Source organism: Hesperophylax consimilis, chromosome 12 (genome assembly GCF_061612785.1).
Source record: "Hesperophylax consimilis isolate HC1 chromosome 12, BYU_Hcon_1.0, whole genome shotgun sequence".
Lineage (NCBI taxonomy): Eukaryota > Metazoa > Arthropoda > Insecta > Trichoptera > Limnephilidae > Hesperophylax > Hesperophylax consimilis.
The window spans coordinates 3,486,227-3,509,017 of NC_142847.1; the positions used below are offsets into that span (position 1 = coordinate 3,486,227).

General features: G+C 32.7%; 1 protein-coding gene across 4 annotated transcripts in view; it reads right to left on the bottom strand.

The window, feature by feature from the left end:
• LOC149419014 (spermatogenesis-associated protein 20) overlaps nt 1-22,791 on the bottom strand; it is a 356,194-nt gene that overhangs the window by 262,824 nt on the left and 70,579 nt on the right. The gene's annotated exons all lie outside the window — the stretch shown is intronic.

Here is a 22,791-nt window from a genome sequence, read left to right on the forward strand (position 1 = left end):
TATTGATAAATGTTACATCGTAACCTTCACTCGTAACAGAAGACGAAAGGATCCTGCATATTTCTTTAATAATGTTCGATTGAATGCAGTCACAACTATTAGGACGGGTTGTTTCGGAGTATTTGAACAATTTCATCAAATTTCAACATTCATTTCTGGGATCTGTGAAAGTCCAATTCAAGTTCTGTTATTATATCATTATAGGCTAGTTGCCTGACAAAACTGAAATAAAAACAGAACTTGAAAAAATCTTTCACGGAACTTGAAAATGAACGTTGAAATTTGATGAATTGTTCAAATACTCCGAAACAACCCGTCCTTATTAGAGATCTAAGAATCATTCGAATTCTCTTGATTCAAAATTAAAGTTTGATGTACATATATTTTTTTTTATATTAACTCAACACAGGAGGCCCTGAAGAAAATAATTTCCCTCAGGGCCTATGTCATCTTTGGGGATGCTGTGTGGAGGGTCTTTTTGTAGAGAGGAAGGAGTGAACATGGGTCTTGAAGAGTCCCATGTTGTAGGAGGGAGGAAACACAGAGGCCGGCAGTTCGTTCCACAGCCGAGCTGTTGAACTTAAGAAAGAATCGTAGAAGCGACCCGTTCTCATGTGACAAGTGTCAACTGTGTACAAATGTTGGGCGCGCGTTTGGCGTGTATCCCGACTACGCACCGGTGCCGAAGGGATCAATGACGCTAGTTCCTCAGAGCATCTTCCATTGTAATACCGATAGAACAAGGACAGCATACCTACCTGACGCCTGTGCTCTAAAGATATCACATATACAGTGATATCACGAGTAAATCCTTGAAAATGATGGGATTTATACATATAACATCGAAACCATTCAAAAATCCCCAATCCATTGTAACCTTGTACCACTCATTGGTCAGAAGCAAATTGGAATATGGTAGTGTTATCTGGAACCCACACTACTTGAAATATTCTAAAACTATTGAATCTGTACAAAAAAAAGTCTAAGATTGCTATCATTTAAACTCGGACTAAATGCCGTACTCCAGTCTTACGAGGAACGACTCCAATACTTTAACTCTACGACCCTGGATAAAAGAAGACAATTTGCTGACTTAATATGTCACAAAATTATTCATGACAAGCTTGAAACAACTCATTGTTTGAGCAATATTCTTATTAAATTTCCTAATAGACTTAATCTAAGGAGTCAGAATATATTCCATCTAGAATTATTTAAGAACAATATTGCGTAATTCAATCCATTGACTCAAATGCGTCGTCTGTACCATTCTATTGAATTTAACTACATAGATATATGTGCAAATAGTCTAGCATATTTTAAAAAGCAAATTAACACCTCATAACATTAAAAAAATCATCTAATAGCACCAACCAGCAGCAACACTTAACAAGTCAGAGGTTACATATCTGAAAAAAAACCAGGGTGGCATTAATTTGCGGAAAACTATCCTTTATTTTCTTCCATCAGGCGTCATTTATTTCATGGGACAAGTTTACAAAAGTGAAAGCGCCATCCATTTACTGCGATAGTCACGGCGTTTCGCAGAGTTATTTTCACCTGAAAAATAACAATAAAAACTTGTGCAATAAACAAGCCACGAAGCTTTCAGGAAAGTGGCGATAAAATGTCTCCTAATTTCAAAAAGCATCTTGGGCCAGCGATTTTAACCCTTTCATATCTGAATTAAAACTGGCAGTGTTAAAAAGTATTATTTCATATTTGATAACACCTCGTAGAACTATTCATAAGTTATTGCTTCCTTCATTTGAAAGATCTTTAGGTCTCAAAGGATATGTTTCAATATATTAAATCATACATAGCATTGGTATAAAAAATACGACATTTTAATAATTAAAAAAATTACATAAAAATAAAAAATAAAAATAATTTCGTTTATATGTCTGCAACTCCGGTTCAATAAAATTCATAACTCAGATTTGCTTTGAATTTAAGTATATTTTTTTTACAAATTCAAATAAGCGAAAAGGTACCTATATATAATTTAATATCTTAACCGAAATATTTTAATGTTTGTCTTTTTCAAAATTGGAAATATAATATCCCGTGATTTATCATGGGTGTCCGCTAGTTACACAATAAAAACTTTTAAAAATACACACAAAAAAAATATGTTTGCGGAAATCGAGGTTAATCACGAATGTCACCATATATCATATTATAAATAAGACAACCGCATGAACGAGTTGCTAGAATACAGTGAAAAAATAGCAATCAAAGTCAGTATTGCAATTAGAGGAAATAATTCGGAAAATCTTTTTTTTTCTTCAAATATTGTACGCAGGTTACGAAAGGGTTAAATGAAGATATCACAGAAATGTTAATTAGCTCGTCGGAGGGGAATGTTTTTTTGTCATTTAAGCAAGTTTAAGATGAACGTTAAGGAGAAATTAACTTTAAATGGGTTTGTGAAAAAAGTTTACGCGAAATCTCAGCAGTCTAAATAAAGAAAAGCTCTCCTTCTGGGAAAAAAAATATTCAGGTTTATTTGATTTCGTTAAGTTATATCAAGACAAATCTGGGAAAGATTGAATCCACTTTAACAGGGTAAAAGTTATCTAGTTACTGGTTGTCTGTTTATCTCGGGCGTATCTAACCCGCGGTAACATGGAAAGTAAAATCGTTAAGTTTACGACAAAAACTTTTGATTTTATCTTGTGATTTTTATCGATTTTCTTTGTGACTCGATTCACATCAAAAAGAAAAAAATAATCACTTTTTTTGTACTTTGACAATGTTTTATATGATATTTAACTTAAAATAGTATTTTATATTTACAATGGTAACATATGGGCTAGTTATGTTAATATACACATTATATTCTGATAAATCATTTAAAGTTACAAACTTCAAAATTTAAGGGTAAACTTAACTTACGATATAATTCACGCGTTCATAGATGGAAAAGAAAAGAAAAGAAAATAAATTTTTTAAAACAAAACTATTGCATTTAAGTACACATTATTTGTGCACATTAACTAAATAGGTTTTATATATATATATATATATATATATATATTTATTTATACTGGGTTTTTACAGACGATCTCACTTACGTGAGAACAATCCAGTTATAAAAACTCAGTTAACATACAAAGACACATTAATTCTCATATACCTAAATAAAGATTAAAATAGAAAATAAATAAAAATAAAAATTCTAAATTAAAATTAAATATGAAATACAAATATTACAGAAAAGTAAGAGACGCAAGTTATACATAATATAATCAGTGCAACATATTATTTAACAATAGCAGAATTTTTTTTCTGAATCCATGCAAATTTTCGTCAAAAATATCTACTTCAGCACACTCAATCTTATTATACAGTCTACACATTTGGGTCAGAGGGCTATATTAGGCATATTTTGACGGGCGGACCAAATTAGTTAATCCTCACTCAATACGTTTTAGAGATAACAAAGGTTGGACACTCATGGTTTAAAATTTGACCCCATTACTAATAAACGTGTTTTAAATTTTACACAACAACTGATAAACGACCGTTTACCCTACATTAATGTTTTTTTATCAGTTGTGTAAAATTACACCATGTAAGGCCGTAAATGTTTAACTCGTGATCTATTTTACTGTTTTACCCAATGAACTGATAATTCCTGGAAATTTAATGAATTCCTTCATTTTGGGAGACGGGTTTGAGTACCGCCGCCCGGGGAACCATTCATGGGATAGCCAACACCTCTTCCATATGTCACAACAAGTAGCTCGCTAAGTTTGGTGACTTAGCAGGGGTGCCCAGATTCATGGGGTGAGGATTGTCTAGGTCTTGGTGGCGGATGCCGGATTTGGAGACTGGTTGAGGGAGACCTTTTGACCTCTTCAGCAGGACTTTCTCAACCCATCGCCCTACACCGCAGTGGGAGAGATGAATTCAAACATTTGTCACTCCTGAACACACTGACCCTAAGATTTCTATCCAACCTTTTTTCTTCCCAGATCCCCAAATATGACACAGGCCCTCAGGGCCTCCTGTATGGAGGTAATTTCAAAACAAAACAAAAAATAACAATACCGATTTGAAAGAAAATTTACATAAGACATTTCGACTTCTAGGCTAGTAAAATCGATTTTCCGCTCAAGAAAGAAATTCGATAATAATAGTCGGTAAAGTCGATAAAATTCGCCAGATAATAAACGAATATTATTATTAAACACAATATAATGATGACAAGGCGCCGTTCGTGCAGTAAAATGGCGCTAGTAATGACGATACTAAAATAAAGGTTATTATTAGCCGACCAGCGTGTTACCAATAATTATTAGTTCCGCATGAAGCTTCGGTGGAGGCGGGATACCAATCATTGTCAGCAGAACTAATGCATTTCACAATAATGATTTTGTTATTTTCAATACGCTCAGTTGGTAAATAGTGCCTTACATAAATTTAAAAAAAAAATGTTTTTTCAAAACGGTATATGAATTTGGTCAAGCAAATCTTAACCTTATTTAATTATATGAAATCGTATAAGAGTCCCAACTGTCAGGAGCCAGTGAGGTTACGGCATCTCTAATTGGGGTACGTTGTGGGACTGAAGATAGTAGAAGGTAAGGAAGGAGATGGGGTAAAGGAAGATGGGGATGTACATTACAATTCAGATTTGGTCACCAAACACGGCAAAAGCCATTTAAAGCAACGTTTCGTTGCTGAATAGTGGTCTTACACCTAATAGATGCTGCGTGTATTCCACTCTGGAACGTGCCGCAAACATACTATATATTATTTTATACGAGTAATTTGTAAAATAACATAAATTAATCAAAATAATTTACTTGCGCACGTCGGGATTTGAACCCGCGACCTCCAGCTTGCTAGTCGAGAGCCTTACCGCTCGACAACGGAGGCCGTCTGGTAAACAAAGAAGGACATGAAAAAAGTTTAAAAATGTACATACATAACCAGAATACAATTCAAAAAGGAATAAAGATCATACTGAAAGTACCTATAAGCAGTGGCGACTCGTGACGTTTGGGTGTACTAGAGTGCTAATACTATAAAAAATGGTAGTATTCGAAAATATGAAAAAAACCGTTTTGGATTAAACAACAACTTAGCATTCTACGATACTCAAGAGTCACGAGCCGCCACTGTTCATAAGAACGCCTTCGATTGAAATTTTCAATAGTTTTGATATACCAATTGCACAACAAATGCCAGAAATATATTATTGAAACCATTCAAAAATACGGAATCCTCCACTCAAACGCGTATTCATCACACTAGATTGTATCATAATAACATATAGTCTTTTAAGAAAACCGGTGCAGAGAGCAAGTCCCTTCAGTGCGTTTAATTCGAGTCTATTACGGAAGCACAGTGATGACTAAGCATTGTCCCTTGAGTCGAATATCGATCGAAAAGACCGATAACTTAGAATCATCTCCAATTCTAACTGTTAACCACAGCTACCCAAATAGTTGTGCCAAATATTGATTACAGTCGACTGATTCGCTTTCGATATTGCGACTCCAGTTACCTACACGTTTAATTTGCGGTCGGGCTTCGTAAGAACCTAACTCCATTTATTTTCATCTTGCAGCTGGTAAAATAAATAACTTCTGTAATGGAAAAGTTTCCTTTATATGTTTTGCAATAAAATAACCAAAAAAGTGTTCAAAATGCCTCTCTGAAGTTTTAATCATAAGATAAGTTTATCAAAAAAAAAATGAGAATGAAAATGACGTTTCACTTACACGAAAATCAAAACGAATGGTTTATATTAAAATTACAAACCGTACGAAAAAACGTGCACCCGTTCTTAGATATCGGGGGTGCCATAGTCCCACTAACACTGGTACCCGGACAGTAAGATTTGCATAAAATAACTGTTATTTACTATAATTTATCTAGATCGATGTGTAAAATGCAATAATTTAATTCAATTAAGCCAACAGGGACTTCCTCAGCTTTCGTGTTAGTGTTCTTGTAACTTCTGAAAACTCTAGAGAAAGTTATATATACCGAAGTAGTTAGATGTTGTTGATCGAGCAACTAAAGGGTCCACCAATTAGCAGTGAATTAATTTATTGTTTAAGTACACAGTTTTGAAGTGCAAAGACAGATAGGTACTTATTAAACACTTAAGATTAGCAGTAAGCGGTTTCCAGTAGTGATGGGCATGATATAAATAAATGCCGATCAAAAATCGAAAACGCTTCGAATTATTCGCTTGACGTGACATTATTTATTAATTCATTTAAATGAACACGAAACGAAATATTTCGATTATCAAAATAAGACGAGTATATATCGAGAGTGTAGCCTACTTTTGTATCAAAAAGGGGTTATTGTGCTCTTGTTTTAAGAGAAAAATATGTAAAAACGAAGTTTTTTTAATTCTAATCAGTGCAAAATATCCGCACAACTGTAACTTTCCATTACATAACTGTCCGTTATGTAATGGAAATCATTATAATGAGATTTTCAAAAAAATAACGTCAGTTCCACAAATAAAACAACAGGAAAACGGTTCAGTGTTTTTTGTTAATTACGTTAACCAATTAGTGGTGGGTCCTACGAGTACTTTTCGTTACTGGGTAAAAATACCCATCAAAAATACCCATTAAAAATACCTATTAAAATACCCATCAAAAATACCCATCAAAATACCTATCAAAAATACCTGGTAAAAGTACCTATTAAAAATATTTAGTCGCGGTATAAAATACTTGTGAGTATTTTGGAACCAGGTATTTTGGAGATTTGTCACAAGTACAAAGTATCGCATGAAAATACCCGGTATTTTTTCCTGGGTACGATAAATACGCCTCACCTCTAACCAATAACACAATAACCTTGGCACCTATATAACAGTTTCCACAGCATGTTGACATTTAATTACTGAGTTTTCAGATCGATAAATTTAAAAAAAATAATTGAAAGGTGAATTGAGGAGAGGAGTACACGAAGAAATAAATTTGTTTGATAAATTTGTAATAATATATATCGGAACAAGTGTTCATGTACCTGCGTTTGTCTTAATAATATATAATGGAGAAATGCGAAAATGTTAGGATTTTTATGAACACGTGTTCCATCTATATGTATGGTAATTTAATAAAAGTTTATTAGGAAACCTATCAATTCATTCGTTGACCGCCTGCAATCACGTTTTTAACCGGATTACGAATTATTTTGAAGAGTCTTAATAATTTAGAAATCATTTTTATCGGTAAGTTTTTTCCGTGTAGAATTCGAGAATATAACCATTTTATAAATAAATAGTAGTGATATCATATCAAAACTAGCTATTTGCAGTGTGCACCCAGTCAAAGTAAAATTAAATAACACGTAGCTTTATGCTACAACGTCAAATTTCGCAAATGTATAACTAAAATTAACGATTTAACAATTTGCTTTGATCATTTTCGGGAACCGATTTAAATAATTCCCCCTAAATGTCAGATGTAAAAAGTACGGTTAGGTTAGCATCGGTGATGACATGCAAGCTTTAGATATAATTAGCAGCGATATATTCAACATAATAACCGCACACCATTGCTTCCGTGCACCATCGATAATTTCACAGAAATAGCGCACGATATGCAAAACAATAATAATGTACACTGGACCGTTGGACTCTCACTAACGCGATTCTAACAACAGGGTTGTAGGTAAAATGATCATTTACAAAACGATCTTATACAAAATAATCGTAAAAAAAAAGTGTCTCATGTTAACCCTTTCATCAGCGCACTTTTATTTCCATATATAGACCATATTTTATGCTTGACCTTAAACAATTATATGAAAACTTTTGGTGTGAAATGTTTTATTTTGCTTTATATTTAGATTTTTTTATTATTTTTAGGCAACAAATGGTTATTTTTGTATTATCAAGGAGAAAAAAAACATGTTGCACGAACAATTGTTTAATTTTTTTAAAATATTAGTTAAAATTTAACACGAATAAATAAAGATAACCTAAAAATAATACTGGACGGCCAAGCAAAACAGCCATTATATTTACAGTATTTTTTGCTGGAATAAAGGTTGCAACCTAGCACAAAAAATAGACGATATGAGGAATATCCTTCACAGGCGATAAGCAAAATACGGGGGATTTCTTTGACATAATCAAGAGATATTAATTTTTTTGTTCATGTTCTTCAGAAAGAACTCAGGTTTAAAAGGGTTAATAAAAAGATTTGATGTAATTTACGTGTGATCATTTACTTTATGGCGCTATATAAATGATATGTTGTTTTTATAATTATTATGTACAAAACACTGCATACTAAGCAATACGTTTTAATCAATGACCGGTCAGTGGCTAAGTTGACATCGCGTTTGGGTCCCACCCAGGCGTCGTGCAATCAATTTCTCGGCTGGCTAAGTCCTTCATCAGCTTACTTTGGTGGTAGTAAGAGATTTTCAAATATTGTCAGGTTTTTCGTAACCCGGGAAGGTTTCTGTCTTTTAAAAAATATTTAAAATATGTATTAAATACTTGTCGTTAATATTAAATGTTATTTACAGACTTTATGTTACGCAAATCTAAATAACAGTTAATAATAAATATATCCAGGTAATGTAATTTGTAAATAAAATAATGCACGTAACGTATATAAACAGCATTTTCAATTTTTTTTAATAAAATAAAGATTGGAGTGGTTCTCTTTAGTACTAAATATACTTCATTACTATTATGTATTTTAAATTTACGATCAAATGATAGATAATAAGAAATTTGAGTAAAAAATATTTAGACTTTTAAAAAACATATTCATGTAGATCAAAAAAACACGGATTCTGAATATAATTACAAATTACTATATTTTACTCTCAGAATTAATAACTTGCAAAATGATTTAAAAGCTTTACAATGTATACTCTCCATGATTGATGGAACGAAATCTGTCAAATGTACTCTGTATTAAGTCTGTACAAAGTAATAAAACGTCTCTTTCTGTTGCATGCGTGCTTTGATTATAAGAGGGAGAGGTCGCAATACAGTTTTAGTTTTTTTATTATTTTTTTTTAATGATAAATTAATGTTTATAAGACAAGGTTTTATGCGTAGTATAAAGGATAACCAATAATTATAAGCAATAATTAGTCGCCTGAAATATCAATACAAATTGAAAATATTTCCCGAGTAAAAAAAAAGATCCCGTTGGCGACATTTATTTTTACTCGGGAGATATTTTCAATTTGTATTGATATTTCAGATGACAAATTATTGCTTATAATTATTTGAAATTTTAGTTAAATTTAAGTTTATCTTTTTAGTTTTATCGATTTTTTTTTACTTTCATCGTAGTATCTGCTGACATTTTAAAAAGTTTTGTTAAATTCAAAGCAGTAAAATTGAAGCTGTTCCATAATATAATGCAACTCAAACAACTAGCGCGACCGCGACTAAAATCACCCCTTTGCTAATTTAACGTGTTTGTAAAAATGAGTAAGTAGGTACTCATTTCAAATTTACGTAAAAGCAATGACAATAACCCCGCTGGCGAGAACCCGCCGTACTGCCGCGGCGTGAGCTACTTAGGTATATCAATGATACCGTGTAGACTTCAGTGTACGGGCTTTGTCTAGCGATGCTTTGGCGAGAATAACAAATTCTAACGTTCAATATTAATTTCTGAGTAAAGTACCTACCTTCAATTAGATTTAATTTCACGGCGAAATATTATTTGGAAACGAATTGGTGAAAAAAATAAGGTAACAACGGAAATACAATTTGTCTCGTAAATTTTATTCATGGAAAACACATTACGCTCCTTGTTCCGTCCCAGTTATGGTATAATATCACGATATAAGAAAATTATCCTTGAATGTTGAAAGCATTTCCGTAAAATACGTAACAAAAGACATTTATTTATATCATTCGGGAGATTTTGAAGAGAGTCGATGAAATTACCTTCCGAAATACGAGGTACAATAATAAATGTCAAATAAGGTGTATCGGCAAGTACTTTGGCGCTTTGCTGTCCGGTAACATTTTTTTTCCATTAAAAACAAAAAATAAATAAAAAATCCACACTCCGGCACTGTCATTTGCATTGTTTCTCGTGTTCAACAGCTTAGAAAGTGTGTCAAAAAGTGTCCTCGCTCTTTCGTACACACTAAATAATAATAGTTAAAAATGAGACGAATGGTGCCGTGCCATTTCGTTGTGATTGTAAAAGCGCGCCAACGTAGGTACGTACGTACATTATTCAACGAAACTCGAACAAAATATTGCCCGACGGGTTTTCAAACTTTGACAAAGGATAAAACATTGGTGACATGTGGTGAAAATATGAAGTTATTTATTAAAAAAAAAATGTTACTGGACAGTAAAGTGCCCATAACATTTTTTACTCCAAATGTGCTAAGGAATAGCTGGTTAAAGTTTGTCGGGTACGTGCCGATACACCCTGTATAGAGAGAGAGTAGTTTAAATTGTGAAAGCAGTTGGGAACGCCTGAGGAAGATTTTACGCACTATCTATGCACGGGAATGAGATACGGATTCGAATCAAAGTCGACATAATGTAGATTTTAGTAACAATGTGGTATATAGGTAGTTAATGGTGGAAGAAGTCAGATACGCTCGAGGAAGACTTAACTCTTATTTCAGCACCAGAATGATTTAATTTAGTTTTTCAACAGAAAAAATGTGGATTCAATGATATTACATGAAGGGAATGGTAGAAAAGACATAAAATCAAATAAAAAAATTCAAAAGAAGCATTGAGACGTAACATTTTAAATAAATTAAATGAAAAAAAATGAGTTTTGGGTCACTCTATTGATAATTTTATTAAATTATTATTAAAAATAATAATAATATTATACCTAGCTCTCTCATTAAAAATTTAGGCGTATTAGATCTATCAAAAAAATTATATAAAAATTCAAAAATCAGTCATTTTAAATAAATGTAGGATTACGAAAGATTTTTTTAAATATTTATGTTGAGGGATCAGTAGGATTTATAGGCCCTGTTAGGAGTTCTACTGAGCCGAACTCTCTGATATGAAAATATCTGGAGTCGGTGAATTATTTTCCCATTTGATCTCTGGTGAATTGCTCGTGTTGTTCTTGTATTGTTTTGTATTTATTTTGCTTATATAATGCACTTGCATAGTGTTGATTGACTAGATGATCATTTGTGGAAAAGTGTGTGGAAGGGTTTTGTTTTTCCTATGGGGAAGATTTAACCCGGACATAAAATCGGAAGTTTAAAATAAAAATATAAAATAAATAAAATAAAATTTATCAATAAGTGACCTAAAACCAAGTATTTTCATTTAATTTATTTAATCAAATAATTATTCGCCGTAAAATGAGGCTTACGTGATGAATGAAGAAATAGGTGTGAGGACAATGTACGACTTAGAAGTGAATGGTTAAATAAGTCGAGAATGCTCGAGGAAAATATGACACGATCAAGTGAAACACATTTTATTATAAAACAATAAAAGTATTTACACTTTTAAAATGTACCTACTCCTGTTGATAGGTGTACTAGAATCCACAACTTCAAAACTCATAAGTCCCCTAGCAACGCCGGATACACGTCAGCAAGTAGATAATAATAATTAGTAATTAGTTTGAAGCTCCAATCTGGAAAATCCATGTTAAGATTATTACGAATGTTTCTCCAGGAACAAAATATCCTTAATATTTAATTGATAAATCTATTATAATAACAGCGAATTCGACTGGCTAATCAATGATTTCATGTTTTCGCACTAACAATTAATGTCTCGTATTATTATTTCACATCAATAAATCAAATCAAACCCGTTTTCCGTTCGGTCGAGAAATTACGTTAGCGAAATTACGTAATAATTAGAATCCCAATAACTACATTTCTAATCGAAATTAATGTTCGAAAACGTCACGTTATCCCTATTTTCCATCCAAACTTTTCAAATTTGATAATATTTGTGACAATAGCTCGTATCAGACGTAAATAATTACAGTACTGAAAGGGGATCACAGAACACACGAAGGTAGAGAAGAGTTTTTTTACAAAAACAAACTACACGTTTAGATGAATTAAAAGAAAAGATAGGTTACTGAGACAACACGCGTGGTTTCACTGAACTAGGTCCAGTGGACATATTGAGATTTCCTGCGTTTAGTATCGCACATAAGGTCGTTGGCCAAACAACCCGTCACCAGCTGCCAAAAACACGTCGCTCTAGGCTTTTTTTGTGAAAAAATGCCTTCATGTGCTTTTGAGAGGTGCATAAATCATTCTCGAGTCTGACGGAGTTTCCTTTCATTCGTGTGTGCTCAAAAAACATTTATTATTTCAATAAATACAATTATTCACGAGGCTTTTGCTACATGCTCGCCCGTCAGTGCCTCGTTTCAGCTCGCGGCTGTCGAAATGCTCGCATATAGAAACGACGAGCGTTCATTAGCTGTTTCATCCGTACGCACATATTCTTTGAATGGCTATCACTTTCTAATGCGTTCCGTTCCATGATAGGCCGTCTATTATACAGCTACCTCATCTATTCATCCATCGTTATTGGCTAGTCTTTTCTTCTGAGATTCGTTATTCGCTTTGCATCTAGAAACTGAAACGTGCTATTTTTTTGTTCCATTAATATGAACATAACGCGACTTTGTATTTATGTCAACGTACATGTGCACAAAACGAGCTTTCAGAGAATCACATCAAATTTCATTCTAAAGGGTTCATTTCAGTAACAAATTGTTAGGTAATATGAGTTTAAGAAAAGACACAAAGAGCCGGCTTTAGATTTCGGGTTACAGGTTTATACAGTTTTCATCTGACAATGGCTTGGCAGATTAACTGTCTAAATGATGACTTGACAGATTAACTTCAGTCTAGAAAGTTATATTTTCCTAGTTTTCTACGTTTTAATGTTTCAACATAGAATCTTACTCATTTCTTTCGCGTAAAAAAATTACAATTTATAGGTACTTTGAATTTTAAATATAATTGTCATTGGTGCAGAAGAAAATGAAAGTTTAAATGGAGATGGATATAGGCGTATTAATAATGTCTTCACACAATTACAAAGACTGATGTCGATCTCTTCAGGGAGCAATTTTCCAGGAGTAAAATATTATAAATTCAGATTTCAGATGACCTTCAAGGTCATATTATCCGCCGCAGACATTTATTATCGAAGGCTACCGAAAATGAAAAGTTTGTAAGGTCACAAAGAGAGTACCATTAAAGAGATTAATGCTTAACGTAAATATTTTATTCGAAATATTTTTAAACTTACTCGAAAGAACAAGGAATTGCGAGCACTAGTGCGTTTATTCAGCGCTCCTGAACTTTTATACTATAGCAAGGAATAATTGTACCAGTCTGAAGATGGCCGTGATAGGCTGAAACCGGTAACGGTAAGAAATAAAAAATAAAAAGGGAAAAAGTAAAAAATTATTTCAATATAACATTATATTAAGTCCTGTTTTAACTCTACGTTTGGTATTTCGTTTCTCTGTAAATTTGTTTGTGTGTTACTTTTCCGGTTCAAGATGGTGGCCATGATGGATACTACGTTATGGATATTACATTTCCCTGCATGAGAGTGGATTCTACTAGGAGTTGTCAAATAGAAATGATTCGGAGGAAACTTTGGTTTTTGTTTATGAGAAAACTAGAAACATACATGTTTAGAGAGATATGAGTATTTTGTCAAATCATAGATTTAAAACATTAAAAAACGAAAACATGTGGGAACAAAAACGAGTATTGCTAATTTATTAAGAATCTTGAAAATTATATGTAATCCGGCTAAAAACGGGATTGCAGGCCGCTTCCTGATAAACGATTAGTAAATTCCTGATATATCGGAACACGTGTTCATGCAACTGCATTTGCCCTGATAATATATAGTGTCGAAATGCGAAAATATTAGGATTTCTATGAACATCGTGACAATATATTCGTATTTTACTAAAAGTTTGTCATGAAATCTATTAAATCATTAGTTAAGGGCCGGCGATTTCGTTTATAACCGGATCATGACTTTTCTCAGTGTAGCCAATATCAGAACTCAAAAAATTACCATGAATTTAAGGTTTGTTTTATTTTCAGGAGTTGCGTTCAACTTCTTTTTAGCTGTATTAAAACATTTCTAGAACTTCTCTTTTCTATGACTTGGATCATTCGTGAATCCAGTCCCGAAATACAATCGATTTTACGGCTAAGGGCAATATATCAAATTTAATTAAAGGTCGGAAAGGGATTACTGTAGTATGGGAAGCTTGGAAACTTTGCCGACGTACTAATGTATTTATAATTACGAATAAGTTTCGCTATTGGAGTTAGTTGGAAAAGTATCTGATACATTTAAATCCCTTTGCGACGTGATATGTTTGATGAAAGATTCCCTAAAAATTGATTGGAATTAAATAGAAGTACGATAGTTTCTGATGATTTTGAGGCAATCTTCCACTAAAGTAGAAACTACGTGGGTAAAACTGGGTAAAACGTTAAGACGAGACAATACCCAAAAATAAATCCAGAATGTTGACGACGTAAGTGAAGCAGCCGTGCACAAAAATATGCGACACGCAGCCATGGTGTGTTAGACAGATCTGGGGTTGAATTTGCCCTATCAAATCTCTAAAATAAAGTGTGGAACTTAATTTAATTTTAATTTTAAATACATAAACGGCTATACTGCCTTTTGTAAATAAACATATAATAGAGTAAAAGTAAGAAAAATAATATCATTACATAATAGTAGTTTTAAACTTAAAAATAACATACAATTATTTTGTGTATCACAACCAAAAATAACAAAAAAAGAACAAAGAGAAATATCATCATTTCATTTCAACATGTCCATATTGCGTATATAAAGTTACATTACGGAAAAATAATTTTTGAGTTCATGTTTATATTGCGCTAATTTTAAGAAATAAATGTCGCCGATGTTGGCATGTTCATTTCCCAAAATGTGTAATCGACTGATTGGTGAGTAATAATGTGATAATGTATGTGTGTTATTATAGTAGAACGGTAGAGTCAGTCTATTGTTAGCGCGACCAGGGCAATGAAATCGTATTAGTTCTATTAAATCAGGGGTATCCAGGACCGAGTGAATCACAGATTTTTTCTGCGATCTGATAAATTTACGAGATTAGTCCAGTTTAATAACAAATTATAATAGTCCACGGATTCTCTTGGAATACCTAATTTAAAATTAATATACCTAAGGAATCTATGCTGGACTTTTTCAATCGCTTGAATATGGATATTGTAATGTGGAGCCCAAATCGTAGAGTTATATTCCAAAATGCTTCTCACTAGCGTTATGTATAAAATGCGAATAGTATCAATGTTACAAAATTGTTTGGTTATTCTAATAATAAATCCTAAAATCTTCATTGCTCTATTAATAATATTAGTTATGTGACTAATAAATGTAAGTTTTGAGTTAAAAATAATACCTAGATCATTTATTGTTTCTACTGAGTTTAATATAATAACGATAATTCATATCGTTATATATTTTTATATATAACGATATGAAGTCATGTGTAAACAATATTCGGCGCGCGGTCCGGCATAATGTACGGACCTACGGACAACTGTGCCCTAGCAGGATTAGAAAATCGATATTTCCGAAAGGTTTATTTTAATTTTTTTTGATGAACGTATTACTAAAATCTCAAATGTTTCTAGAGGGATCACTCGGGAAGTTACTAACTCATCGTCTAGAAAAATAAAATCTGGTGCTTACTGGTAATTTTATTGACAAACTGATTATAAAAATTTTAAATCGTTTTACATAAAATATTTAAATGGTAAGGTCCTGCTTTTATTAATCTTAACTATAAATAACTTACACTTGTAGAGATCTCTCTAGAAACATTTGAAATTTTTGCAATACGTTCATCAGAAATAGTTAAAAAGTGAGCGTCGAGAAAACTCCCGTTATTAGAGTCTTATGTCGCCTTAAACGTTTCTAGGCATCACGATGTTTTCGAGCGGTAAGACAGTTAAAAATGTCGGTCTCTCGTGTAGTGGAAATTTTCTAAATATTACACCAATTATTTAGCCGCTTTTTTCACAAGAATTATTTCGGAAAAAAAGATTATTACTGTGCATACCGCGCTGTCCGAAGCCAGTGGGAATATCCTCAAATATGGTATGTTATGAGGTTGAGGGAAGTAGAAATGGGAATGAGATGGAGAAAGATTAATGTTGGGAAGTCAACGGCTATGTAGATATGGTCAACAAACGCGGTCCATTATTTCAAGTAACCTTTAGATTCTGAACGGTGGTCTCTCACAGGGGCGATACTGAGAGAATCTACCACTAGTAGAGTTTGTTTAGTCACAGTACTAATCAAGTCTAAAAACAAACTTCGAGTTTCAATGCTTTTAAAACCACCAGTGTGATAGATTACAAGATAATTTTGACAATCAATCAAATTACTACGAAACATTATGCCCGTAATAACACATCCATCAGAATAAACTTCAAGAAAAGTTACATCTAAAAATAAAAATCCGGATCTAAAATCATGTTCCATATAAAAAGAAAAAATAATTTAGTTCTGAATGTACATCACAGCCTGTGGGATGAAGGTGTTTTTCAAAAACTCTCTTAAAGATCAGGGATTTCGAGTTCAGAATTCTCAAATACTCAAATGAATGCTTTTAAAAAGGCGAATTTAAAAAAACCTTGTTTCGCCTGTATGAATTATTACGATCTACACAAATGTCCCAGACCGAAGGAGAATGAGACGTATAGGAGTAGGGTTTGATAATATTGCCGAGAAACCAAGAATGCAGCACAGTAAAACTTTGACTTACAAAAAAAACAAATTGCACTCAATATAAGCGCATTCAACTAAAACCTCCTAGATCACAAGGCGGGGACACTCATTCAAATCAGCCTCCTAACTTGTATGGGATTTTACAAAAAAAATCGTTTTAATTTTTTTTTCAATTTATTCTTATTTATTAAAACATCTTGTTTATTGTATTTTATGTATTGTGTATTTTATTTTTATTTTTTGATGTTTTTGTTTTCTAATTGTATGTATCTGTATTTAATTGTATGTATCTGTATTTAATTGTATGTATCTGTATTTAATTTTTTTTATCTTTATTTAATTGTAGATTTTTGTAATTGTACAATAACTGAGTTTTTATAAGTGGATTGTTCTCACGTAAGTGTGATCATCTGTAAAACCCAGTATAAATAAATAAATCTTAAAATTTATGAGTTAATTTTCAAAAATAAATAAAAATACATATTTTAGAGGTTCCCATACAACTTAGGAGGCTGAGATGATTCAGTATCCCGGCCTTGTGATCTAGGAGGTTTTGATTCAACCCGTTTGATCCCTTCAAATTCAAATTAAAAAAAATACTTACTGCACAAAAAGAGTACAAAAGGTATAGCTTATAGGTTACATCCTATTTCTTCCAGCTAACCCAACAAATACACATCATATTACATAACCCAACAATCCTACATGTTAACAAATAAATAAAAATAAATAACAGTAAATAAAAAATAAAAATAAAAACAGAGGTATTTAATTCATTTCAGGTGTAGTGACATTTGTTTAAAAGAAATGTTTTTAGGGTTGATTTAAATTTAAGTATGTCAGTTATGTGTTTGATGTTACGTGGAAGGTTGTTATATACTTTAATGGCCATGTAGTGTGGTCCTTTTTGAAAATAGTTTTGTTTGCTTTTGGGATTAATAGGTGAATACTGCACAACCGACAAAACAACACACCAAACGCCCTCCCAATATTTGTACACGGTTGACACGAGAACGAGACACTTCTAAAATTTCGTTGTTTAAAGCTCGGCTGTGGAATGTCACATCACTATTGTTATGTGTGTCACATCACTAGTGAAGGTGGCCATGATCATATTATTAGTATCTGTAGTCTATCTCTGAAACAAGTCTAATGTTGTCTGAATTAATTAAGTCAGATAAACGGTCAATCAGTATTTCTCATAAATCATCCACAATAAATAATAGATATCAGAATATAAAAACAGAATCCACAACTATAACTCCTTTCAAACACGATGTTTAATTTTTGATCAAATCCTTTCATTTAAAATTCTGAATAATGAATGGCCTGACTGAGCTTACCAATTTTATTAAACTTCACATACCGTGCAGAACAAACCGTTAAACCATTTTTTTTCATTTTCCAGGATGTACAACTAACCTAATAACAAAAACCCCAATTTCCCGTACAAGTGCGCAGTATAGTACACAATTTCATAATAAGAAATGTCGAACAGAAGTAATGCGTAAGTAATGTGTAAGGCTCGATCGAAAACATCTCCTATCTTTATCCTATATTCCCCTTCCATTCATATTCGTATTAATTTTAAGGCAAATAAAACTCTTATCTCTAACCAACATTAGCATGAAACTTTTCTCATTAACATGAAGCTTTACATTCAAATATAGAAGTTAACCACAGAATAAAAATCTACACCTTTAAGAAACCAAAGGTTCCGACCTCAATTTGAGAAAAAATTATGAAACTTTGTGTATTTTTTTATTAATTATTTTTATATCAAACGACAAAAAAGTCAGGTGGCAGTAATGTTTATAATACATTTGGCTAATAATTTTTTTTTGTTATCAGTAAGTTTAGTTCAGTGTTTAGACGAGAAAACATAAGGTGAGCCATTTTTAAAACTTTTTATATTTGATTTTAAAAAAATTATATTTAATAAATTATATGATCATTTCTAATAATACACATAAATTCTCAGACTTTCTGACAGCATTTTAAGAAATATAACGGTTAATTTGCCAGAGGCCTGAAGGGTCAAACTTGTTTAACCTCGTATATATTTATCTTTGTATTATAAATAAAAGCCGTTTCTATTTAAAAACACGGGTCTTTTCAAGACATGCACTTCTTCATTTCCTCATAAGTCCAGGGGGTTGGTGCAATATATTCGGGACTCTAGAATGCGACAGAGCAAAATTTGTAATAGATGGCATTGAATATAATACAAATTTATATCGGGGGGAGGAAATGGAGGGTGGACAGTGGGGGGGTTTTCAAGGGGTGGGTGGACTATGCTACCATTGGTTTTCCAAGGGAGGTTGGTGGGTAGGGAGAGGAGTGGGATGACCAGGGCTGCCTACGTTTTGACTAGTCAAAAGTAATCTTGCAGTATTTGGTATAGAATTTTGTAAGATCGTATATAAAACACCGATTACGTAAACAGATATGTATTGCGCAGGCTCGAACATACATAGAATAGATTAATTTCCGAAATGAAATCTGTAAGAATATGGAACTAATAAGGAAGTTGAGTGAAAAATATTTTGACTTATAAAAAATATGTTCATGTAGATCAAAAAATATCGATTCTAAATATATAAATATATTTCTATATTATTATTCTTAGAATTAGTTAAACGTTCTTGAAAAAGCATTCAATAGCAATAGACTGTATACGCTCCACGATTGGTCGAAAGAATTCTGACGTCACATGTGTCGTGACTTGTACGTACAACGGATCACCTATGGTGCATCTCTTTCTATTACATGAGAGATGGTCGGTTTAGATGAGAGAGGTGTATAGGCCAAAGGTTTATTTGGGTTTGTCAAATACATGTACGTATTTGTTGTTATTATTATATGAAATGGATTTCTAAAGATACATATTCGTATAGTGCTTTATAATTATATGTTGTTTATTGCATAACTTAGAAGTTCTTATTATTATACATGTCACATAGCATGTGATACACTTCAGGCCGCCGGCCGCCCAGAAAAGTCTCACAGTGAACTGGGCTGTAAACCGTTATTTTACTTTTGGTCTTTACTTTTCTGCGCGGTGGTCCTGAATTCGCGCGGGGAACGTCAACAAGTAGCGACGGCAATACCGTACAAGTACCGTACCGGGCGGATAAGCAAATATTCTAACTTAAAATATTAATTTAACTATGAAATCTTAACCAATTTTCTTTTTTTTTTAATAACATCAATTCTAATAGACGGTTAACATTGGTAAAAAAATTACTGGAATTCCTTGTTGAAGAATTAAAAATTTTTCCATACAAAATGCTCAAGCGACGTGGTTTTCACAGTTCGAATGACGTCACACCACACTCCGCCTCTTACCGCTCGGATTCCGCTCGTTTTGGCGGGCTTAATAAAATTTAAACTTTGAGAATTAATTTAATTATGAAAACAAACTTTAAAAAAAAAAAATACCAGTATTTAAGTTTGAATGCGAACATTGATAAAAAAAAATTTAAAAAATGGACTCAACTTCATTATTGCCACATTACAAGACCAGTAATGGCAGCTAAGCGTAGAAATGTTTAAAAATCACCTCACGTAAAACCCTTCCTCATTGGCTTGCAAGGTCGCAAGACCTCACTGCTCCGAACTTTTATGTAGATATCTCATGTAAGAGATGTACATAAATCTACACGAAAAGGATGAGCTAAAAGAATCCTTAATTTCTATACTGGTTGTTATTCAATCTATACTCCGGAAAATCATAACGGTTCAGTTGAGTAACGTTTTAGTCAGGCTTGTATTTCGTAAGGGGTAGGATATTTAAAATTATTTGTGTCGAAATTTTGCACGATTAGACAGACAATCAGATATAATAAATATTTTATTTAAAAAAATGCATATTTTCGCCATTTTATGTCTCACCCTTCACATATAATCTATATTTATGAGACATAGAAATGTAAATTTAAAATTATTTTATCCGTTTAAAGTTACGAAAGCACTCTAAAAATAACAAACAAAAGAGTATATATAACCCTGAAGAATTCCAAAATTTAATTTATGGAAAATTATTTGAAAACGCAAAACAAAGTTCCACGTGGAAATGGTAATAATTGGCTCAGCATCCAGCCGCAATGTTTTATACAAGTCTGCTGCCCACCTCGCTGACCACAATAGAGGAATATAGGCTTCAACCGAAACCGGAGCAGGGATTATCCGACGAAGGCTCTAGAGAACAGGGGTAGGCAGAGGATAAGGGTGAAGGTTCTACCAGAGGCACTGAGGCACCGCTCATGCCACGCCTGGGTAACAATTTGCCCATTTCGCCATAAATCTCCCGCGGAAGAAATGCTATAAAACACGCAGTAATTTCCCACAGTCCATATATCTTCTTCCCTGGACTTACGGGAGAAATCGGACAGGTACAGGATTCATGAACGGATATGAACGAAGCAAGAAAAATTCAGAGAAAACTGGCCACTGAATAGAAAAATAATTATAAAAAATACATATTTACATAATATGCATTTATGTCTTATTTTTTAATATGGTATCTTGTCTTAATACGACATCATCAATTACCATCATAATAAGCTACGTAAAATAAATGTTTTTCTTATTTGTCATAAACAATTTTTTGTTTTGCAAATTTTCTTATAAATATCGTCTTTTTAATATTTTTTATATGTTGTCTTATTAATTAAAGTCAATCAGTGAGAAATAGTTAACATACAGGTGAGTTATTGTTTTATAAAAATATCTTTTAATTACTGTCTGTATCTGTGTTTTCTCCTTACATAAAAAAACGAAAAAAAAAACAAAAAAATCGAGATAGTCACAAAAGGGAAAATCTATAATTGATTTTATTTCTGCTATAAAGTACACAACACTGATAAAATGTAAGCAATCGATTTCCAGAAAATGAATAAATAAATAATATTGAACAATTCAAATAAAAAATACCCCCAGTTTTCTTTAAAATTTTCCTCAGTACCTACCTATCTTTGGAGATGCTGGGTGGAAGATCTGTTTAAGGTTGGGGATGATAGGAAGTTCTAGGAATCAAAAAGGTTTCAGGGATGAGTAGGAATCTAGGGGTCAGTATGCCAGGAGTGACGGACGTATTAATCCGTCCTCCCACTGCGGTGCAAGGCGATGGGCCGAGAGAGTCCAGCTGAAGAGGTCAAAGTTGAATTAAACTCATTCCGAGAAGGACAGAATATCGATTAAGCATTAAAAATTCAATTAACAGATATTTATAGATGTTAAAAAGGAACAAAAACAGCGAGAATATTTAAAAGAGCCCAATTTTAAGGCGTATTTAGTATCGTACATTTATTCATGTTTGAATTTTTCACTAGGAATTATTCTTTAAAATCGTGTACATCTTTGTTATTACTTGTTCCTGGAAGTCCTACTTCCAGGAACAAGTAATAAGTAGGTGCACTTGAAGTGAAATAACCATCGATTAGAAATAACGCAAAACTGTGCCACACAAATGTTACGTTACTAATAGTTTTCAGTACCTACGTCATACAAGGTACACTACAACAAATGCACTACACAAAAAGTTACCCGCTGCCTCATAAAAATATATTTTTCCTCAAAAATAACTATTTTCCTTACACAATGTTTGTTATTAATAACCATAGAGATATAATACATTGTTGACGAAACTATAAGCTTCCTCCGCTAACATATGTTGATGCATTCTCCCACCCAACCAATTACCTGTGCCTGTCTGACAGTGTGGATTTCCTACATCAGTTAATTTATTTTACACTTTCACTATTTACTCTTAACAGGCCAAGATGCCAGAAAAACGTCTGTAATCAAGTGGGTCTTCCGACGACCTCATGCATTTTTCTGTCTTATGGGCTTTTAAACTATAGAAATCCCAATTATTCGGTCCATCATTAATGGTAACTTATATATTTGCGCAGAAATATGTCAAGTATTAAAGCTAATATAAGATGGATAGTAATTTTGGGTACCTACTCCCCCAATTGGCTGCGGGATAGTTAATGTCACTTCACACATTCAATCTTACTATCCAA